Genomic DNA, 8,261 nt, shown 5'->3' on the forward strand with positions numbered 1-8,261 from the left:
CTTTGTTGTTGCTTTTTTTTTAAATTATTATTCTGCTTTTGCTGCTGTTGAGGTTTGCTGTTGGCTTTCCCCGGTGCCCTGCGGGTGCTCAGGTTGCAGGGTGGGGTGACGCAGCCCTGGCCATTCACCACGCACTCCAGGAGCAGCAGAAGAAGGCTGAAAGGTCCAAAGTTGATACCAGAGCCCAGCACACCGCAGCCACAGCCAAGGAGCTCAGCTCTGGGGGAGCTCGGCTTTACCAGAACCCCTCATTCGTGGCTGGCAGGGGAATGGAAACCAGCCCCCAGGCAGCCACGGTCTGCCTCACCACGCAGCAGCGGGGGCTGGCATCCCCCTGTCCCCACATCCCGCTGCCCACAGGGCTGGGACGGACACCACTGCCCACTCTCCTCTGCCCCACGGACATCTCGGCCCCAGCCCTTGGGGTTTCACTTACACCAGTGCAGCAGCATTGCCCCCCCTGACCCCCGTGGGAGTGGGAATGGAAGCTGAGCCTCCAAACTTGCAAACTTCTTTGAGAAAATGCAAATACCTGCTGGGCTCTCCCTTTCCCCAGCATCCCTCAGCCCTCCTGGGGTGTTTTTGCATGTTTCCAAGCTTATTTTTCATCCATTTACGGCTGGTAGGAATTTACCTTGCAGAGCAGGTAAAATATCTCCTGATTTGGGAAGTTGTAAAATCACGGACCCCTAAGCCTGCCCATGCTTTGTGGCTTGCCCTGCAGCAGGAAGGTCTGGGGCAAGAGTCTGAATTTTAACTCCTTTTCATATTTATTTCACAGTCATAACAAGCAAAATAAATAGAAGCAGAAGAAGGGAAGTAAGCTGGCTCTGGGCAGCTGGAGAAGCTATAAATCGTTCTCAGAGTGCATCCCAGAGGCTCTCACCTCGGGGTTCAAGTGCCTTTTAACCTCCCAGATCATAGAAACCCTGCAGGAACTCTTTGTCTTGGTATCGTGAGGTCTTTAAGTGTCTCACAGCCCAAAACCAAGCTGCAAACCCTCAATGCAGGCTGCCTGGGGGATACAGGGTCACCTTTGCCACTGGTTAAACATCCTAAAAGGGGGGAGGAAATGCATTTATGAAGCGTGATCTTTTTAGACAGCAAGGAATGCAGAAGTCCCAGTTCTCCTACAAATGGGAACAGACTTTGAGCAGCAGGTCAGATCTGCAGCCTGTGCTCCTGGGCTTGAAAAGGCACCTTTTGGGCAGTTTTTCTTGGCCTAGGAAGGCAAGAGGGAGCGAGTGCCCTCCGGCGAGGCTGCAGCCGCTGTGCCCGTCCCTTGGCGTGCAATGAGCGCGGCTGCCCATGACCCAGCCAGTCCATTCAGCATCCTCTGCTGCGGCTGTGCTGTACCGGGGGAGAAACGCTGCTTTTCTCCCCATTCCTCACCTCTGATTCAGGCAGCCCAGGACTTTCTGAGATGCTGGAGCTGCCCCTTGCCCTGGGTTAACCAAGACCCCCTGGATGCCAGGACAGTTACGACATACCACGATGGTGCCAGCAGTGACACAGGGACACTGAAGCAGCCACGTGTCAGGGCAGCGAGCAGGCAGGGAGCTGTGGAGAGCAGGCAGGAGTCTTGCCTTGCCTGCAATGGGAGGGGGAGGGTGCTTTTTGCAAATCCTGTCGTGTCTTTACCTTACTCGCTCCTGAAGCATGAGATTGATTTCCCAGACTGGGTGTATTTAGGCTGTTTCTTCAGTGAGAAAGGCAAATTTGGGAAGACTTACTACTGTGCTGGCTCTGATGAGAAAATCTGCTTGTCCGAGGTGGCAGAGCCTCCCCGGCACCTACCCTGACGGGCAATAGCTGGGGGGGCTGCACCCACTTGCCCCCCTCCCCGGGTCCCCTCTGGCTGGAGCCACAGAGTGATCCGGCAGTGCCGGCACCCAAGGGACACGGCAGCAGATTCCCGGGACACGCACTGGAGAGGCACTGAGGGTTTGGCTGAGATGCTTGGGTGCAAAGCAACGAAAAGCCGCCGCACTGGAAGCCTGTATTGATTGTGGTTATCAACCTCTGCAACTAGAACAATTTGCCTTCACACATTCAGGCAAAACTGGCAGGGATCAAGAGGCTGCAAATAACCGTCCCAGCACCGGGGGAGCGGTGGGGTTGCACAGAGAGGCCCAGGAGGAGCTCCCCGAGCGGATGAGTCCAGCCCGGCTCAGCCGTGGCTGAAGGCTCGGCACCCCCGGCCCCTCCACTGGCAGCACCCACCCAGTGATGCTCCTTAAGAGATTCTGACAGCAGATACTGGAGCCAAAACTTTCGTGGATAATAATGAACTGTGTGTTTATGGCCCGCAATTAATGTTTATTGCCTGAGATAGGTGCCTCTAACTGCTGTGCTGCAGCCTGGATGCTTCTTGTGGTTTTATTCTAGTTGCTCTGTTAGCGCTTTTTCCCAGGGTATGGCACACCGCTGTCCAGCACGTTGCTGCTCATGGGTCCCTGAACTCTTCCACAAAGAACAGTTTCTCAGGGAAACGAGACAAGAAGGAGACCAACGAAACACGAGAGTCCTGGTTCCTTCCACCACCAGAGTTATGGATCAGCTGCTTATTCTGTTCTTCACTCTCCAGGAGCCAAGTCATCCACTAATTGGGGTCAGACCTCAAGGCAGGGGGATGAGCTGTGGACCGGCAGTGGGACGGAGGAGTTACAGCCACGCACACCAGTGTGTGCAAGGTGGCTGGTCCCACACAAACCCCGCTCCAGGTTGGCGGCTGCTGCCCCGGACCCCGTGCTGGTGTTGCCGCTGCCTGCGGACACAGGGATGCCTCAGTGCCCAGCCCAACATCCCGCTTCCCAGGGGCAGGAGTGCTCTGGTGACAGAAGCACGGGGCTCCAGGAGAGCCAAAGCCTTTCTGTAAAACCTACGTGACGTACACAGGGCTTGCTGCAGCTGCTATTCATCGCCTGTGTCCTATTCCTAGGTCTGATCATTATTTTAATGAGCTGCAGCATCTCATAAAACCCAGCACAGAGAAAATTATATTAAACAACTGTGAAAAGAAATCATTTATTTCCATAATGTCTGTTTTGGATTGAAGGAAAAAAAAACACGACTCCAGCAATATGACTTTTCCTGCCGAGCCACAAAGTGGCAGGCTGCTCATTAGCTTAGAACATTGCTGCTCAAAATGTAATCATCTTTAAAAATGATTAAAAATATAAACCCCACTGATAAGAAGTGGTGAAGGGCTTTGCACTTCCAGCGTGCCACCCACCGGCACCCTGTGCTTTTCACTGTGATCCCTGTTCTGTCCAACCTGCAGACACCTTGTAGCTTTACAGGATCATTGTTTTCAGCCCTGGATGCCTGAGATGTCACCAAGCCTCCAGACCTTGTCCAGTGCCCTGACCCTTCCACCTGCTTTCTGCTGCCCTTTCCAGAAAAGCAGCTCCAAGAAGGGACCCGAGAGTGGGAGCCTTTCCTTCTAACGCAACCGATGAGCACACAATTGAATTAGAAGCTGAAGCAGCAGCCGCTGCTGCGTTTTTGCAGGAAAGTCTTTTTCAGAAGAAGTCGGAAGTTTTGGTCAAGAACATGGATGTGTGCCATGGTTATGGTTTGAGCTGGGTGTTGGACGCTCCCAGTCTTAATTACTGTGTGATCCCACGATGGAGCCCGCACGGAGCCTCGCAAGCTGCACTGGGTTTGCGAGGGAAGGTTTTGGTAGTGGGGGCTGCGGCCACAGCTGGGTGGGGAGGAGAGGTCGGCCCAGGACCCAGCACGAGGGCGAATCTGCTGCAGCAGCGCAGAGCACGCTGCTCTGCTCCCTCTCTGGGCTCATTAGTGGAGCCCATTAAATCTTATGCTACACAAGTAATGCATGAAGCAAGAAGGGAAATGAGCATGAAATCTGATTGCAAGGTTCGTCAGAGCTGATGGACCTGGGCAGCCGGAACAGCCGTACCTCGAAGGAGGCTCAGGCGTGAGCCGTCAGGCTCTTCCAAGGCATTGTTAAATAATCATCTATAGGAAATGATTATTCATGAGCACAATGAAGATTATCATTTAGAATTCTTAACAATTCAGCACAGCTCCTGTTTGATGTGGCGAGGCTCTAGCAGCGCATTTGCATTAGAGAAAGTATTACTACTTTTGATGGAGGAGAAGGATTACAGGAGAAATCTGCATAAATTTATTGGTAAATGTCATTTAGCATATGTCCAAATGTAATTTATCACGGGTTTGTAGTGCAGACTGACTCACACAGGGCTTTTTTTTTTCAATAGACAGATAAATAACCCTTGGGACAAAATTACCTCATTGAAAGGAAACTGATATTAAATCATTGTTGTTCCAGGTGAACAGAGCCTGCTCTAGGCAGTCCCCTCTGGGCAGCTGCCCGCAGCCCGAGGCAGGAGGGGCCCAGGCTGAGTGATGTGGAAAGGCAAGTCCTGGGGGGGATGCTCAGAGGAGCCCATGCCCTTCTTCTGCCCGCTGAGCTTCGCCCCAGCTCCGCACGTGTGCTGGCAGCCTGCCCTGCGCAACAGCCCTCTCCATCTGCCTCCGGAGCAGCTCCTCCCTCCTGGCACAAAAATGTGTGGAGGATTTTATCACAGCTGCCACTCGGGCCGTTGGGGACATTCCCATGCTCCCGGCTGGCCGGCTTTTCTCCCTGAAGCCCCCACGAGCCAGCTCTGGGGCCGGCCGCTGCCGGGGGCACCGAGGGACCGGCAGCAGCAGCCGCCAAGCCCATCTCCTTGGGAAGGGTTTCCTTCCAAGCCAACAGCTCCCTGTTCCCACAGGCCCTTTCAAGACTTCTGTTTGGGTTAATTTCACAGCTGCTGGGGCTCATTCTGTCCTTGAGTAACTCTCCAAAGGGATGTGCTTATCCGCAGAGGCTGTTCCAGCTGCCTCAGCTTTGATCTCTTTGGTTTTCCCTGTGTGATGTAAGGTTGTTTAACATGTTGGCTGTGACAGGACAAGGACTTTCTGGCAGCCCGGAACCTGCCAGAGCATCTCTAGCAAGCTCTGCTAAACCAGAACGTCAGCCCCACCACTCAGCTGAAGCGGGACGTCCATGTCCATCCCCATAGCCACCAGTGTGTCCATCCCCACAGCCACCAGTGGTGTTTTAACTGTGATACCAGCCTGGCAGAGGTGAAGGTTGCTACAGCGACTGCCTCAAATGTGACAGGCGTGCTGGCACTGGGACAAATTGCTCGGTCTCCTGCCCCATGCCCATCCTGCTGCCTCCCTGTCACTGTCTGGAAGATCATCTCTGTGGGCGCTTGGGAGAGCAGCTCTGGACAGGGAACTGCATCTCAAGAACCAACCGGTCGTTGGCTTCTTCGACTGAACTTCCCATAAATACAACAAGATACATTCAAACACCCTGAGACGGGGAGGAGGGCCCATGCACATCTTCAGCATAACTGGTCTGTAGCTGTATACAGTGTGACCTTGTAAATGTTCCTGTTTCTTGAGGAAGCCAAGCCTGAGAACAGGAAATTTCAGCCTCCTTTGGATTCCAGCCCTGGGAAGGCTGAAGGCTTATGCCAAACCCTGGCACTCCCAGGCCAGGCAACGGCTTCCAGCTGTCGGATATCCGTGTCTGCAGCAATTTCTGCATCTCACTCCAGACACTGTGCTTTCACACATCTCTCCCAAGCAAGCAAACGCATGCTCCATCATGACTGCCTGATATGTCTTATCGTCTTGTTAGCAATTAATATTAGCATGGTAGAAATTGCTAATATGTGATATACAATAATTAGAATTCAATTTAATTGCCCAGTAGCTCTTAAACTCTGCATACAAATGTGGCTTCCACTCCCTGGATTACAGAGAATGACACAGGAGGAGAAAGCCATCCCTGAGAAATGGGTGAGGCCAATGCAGCCCAGCTGAGCTCCAGGGAGCCCATTGCAGGCAGCCCCAGCAAGGGAGGATTTCCCACTCCCCAGGCTGATTGGAAAGGCTGGGGATCATCACAGCAGCATCACTGGGGTGCTGAGGGGAGCACAGATGGGCTGGGATCAGATCAGACAGCGCTCAATGCTCACATGTGCCTTGCTGCAACAGAGGATGCAGCCTTATCTCCTGCATCTGGGTCTCAGATGAGGTTGGAAAGAGATGCTTCTTCTGGAAACAGCAAATGCTTCATGTATAACTGCAGGTACCAAAAAGAGTTAAAAAAAAAGAGGGAACCAAACAGCGTTTCCCAGGGGTCAGTGCCCCCTGCACCCACGCTGGGTGCAAGGCAGAGGCTGCCTTTGCAGGCTGTGCTCTGCAGTCGGTGGAGCGGAGGGGTGAGGGCATGCAGCCAGGAGAGAGGGGCTGGGCGAAGGAGAGCACGTCCTGCAACGGGGTGACTCTGTGAAAGGCCTTAGGGCGCAGGGCCGGTACCAGCTGCACGTGATCCTAGTGTGATGCTGCGGCTAAAGTGATTGCTGGGTATCAACAGGGAAATACCAAAACAATCAGACCAAGAACATCCTGGGGCCAGCGCTGGTGTCCATGCTCCCAACAAGGTGTTAAGAAACTGCAGAGTCCTGGCAGGAGCTATGAGAGCTGCTCAAGGTCTGAAAATCTGCCGCAGAGAGAGATTCAAGAGGTGAGCCTATGTATCTTGTCAAGGAGGGGGTTAAAAGATCACTTGACTGTGGTCTCCAAGTACCTGTCTGTGGAAATTTTTGATAATGGATGGCATAACAAGTTAACTGAGGCAGATTTAAGCTGGAAATAAAGCACACATTTTAACAAAGGGTGAAATTAATCTGGGAACAGTTTACTAAAGGATGCGTAGAAGGTTTTAAAATGAAGGATACAAACAATACTTTGATTTCAGCTTATGCTTATGGAGGGGGGTGCATCAATCTTAGGAGAGGCTGGGGGGGCCGCATAGGGCGGTCCTGCTTCTGGCCGGGCAGAGCTGTGCTGCTGGAGAGAGGAGACCTGTGCCTCCAAGGGGGAGCAGGGACAGGCAGGGTTTACCCACAGGGTAATCTCACACGAGCAGTGGTTCCGGGGGGGCAGGAGCCCCCGAGCCCACTGAGCAGGGGTGGCTGAGAGCCCCGGCTCCACAAGGTGACACGAGTGCTGGCGTGACTAGCCACCCCGCAGCGTGTCCTGGAGTGCTCCCACCAGGACCTCGGCTCACACATATTTATTTCCTTTTTTTGAAGTGTAAGCATAGAGGGAAAAGTACCTGAGTAGAAAGAGCTGGATGAGGCCGTTATCTCTAAGGGATTAACGGCTGCTGGTGACTCAGAACTAAGATGACTCAAAGAAAGGCAGCATCCAAGGGATAAAGTCAACCACCACGGTCCCATCATCAGCCAATTCCACAAACTCAGCACCGTCTCCTGAGTGATTAACGCAACCGCACAGGGAGTTTGCAGAGGAAAAGTGCTCCATTTTGGCTCTCTGTCTCCTGAAACTTGGCGTCTGTATCTTGTGATAGCTGCTGCGCACGGCCAGCCAGGCCTGGCCGGGGCTGGGAAAGGAAGGCTCAAGAGGATATAGAGAAGGGGCCTTTGATCCGTCTAATTAACTCTGATTTAAAATGTATTATGAAGCTAAGAATTAGGAGGAAAGCTGGCGTTGCTTTGATGTGCGTGGGTGGATGTGGCCAAGAGGCTGCGCAGAGGGCAGAGATTAGGGGAGACAGGAAAGGTTCGAGGCAAGGACCTGGGAGCAGAAGGGGCTGGTGAGCACAGATGGGGACAGCCCGGGAGGAACGCGGTGGCACCGAGGAATGGTGCAGAAGCTGCCGAGTTGCTGGTCGGTTGTGGCCCGGCAGCGTTTGCTCTCTGCGCAGAGGGCTCTGACGCTGCAGCAAAGCCACGGCTGCTCCGTGCGATGGGACTCTCCCGATCCCCGCGATCGCTTGAACGAGGGCGCTGGGAAGGGCCACGTGTGTGGGGCTGCGTTGTGCATAAACCGTTACTGATTTTGCTACTAGATGTGACTTTGTGTGTTACCGAGGGGACGTTTCCTGCCCTTCCTAATGGAAACAACCACCCGTAACAGGCATCAGCGGTTTTCTCGGCAGTAATGGCTAGGGCAGGCGCTGGCGGGGACCGCCGGTGGCTGCGAGCCCACCGCCTCGGCCCCCACGCTCGGCACCATCAGAGGCGTTGGCTGGAGGACACGGCTCTCCAGCAAACAGGAATCCCGCGGGGCACCCGGGAGCGAGCTCCCACCCGCCGTCTGGGGCTTCTGCACTGGAAACGGCGCTTCGCTGGATGCTGAGTCCCCGAGCCCTGAAGCCCCGAGCCCCCGCGGTGGGACCCGGCCCC

Source organism: Haliaeetus leucocephalus, unplaced genomic scaffold, assembly GCF_000737465.1.
Source record: "Haliaeetus leucocephalus isolate CR32 unplaced genomic scaffold, Haliaeetus_leucocephalus-4.0 Scaffold295, whole genome shotgun sequence".
Taxonomy (NCBI): Eukaryota; Metazoa; Chordata; class Aves; order Accipitriformes; family Accipitridae; genus Haliaeetus; species Haliaeetus leucocephalus.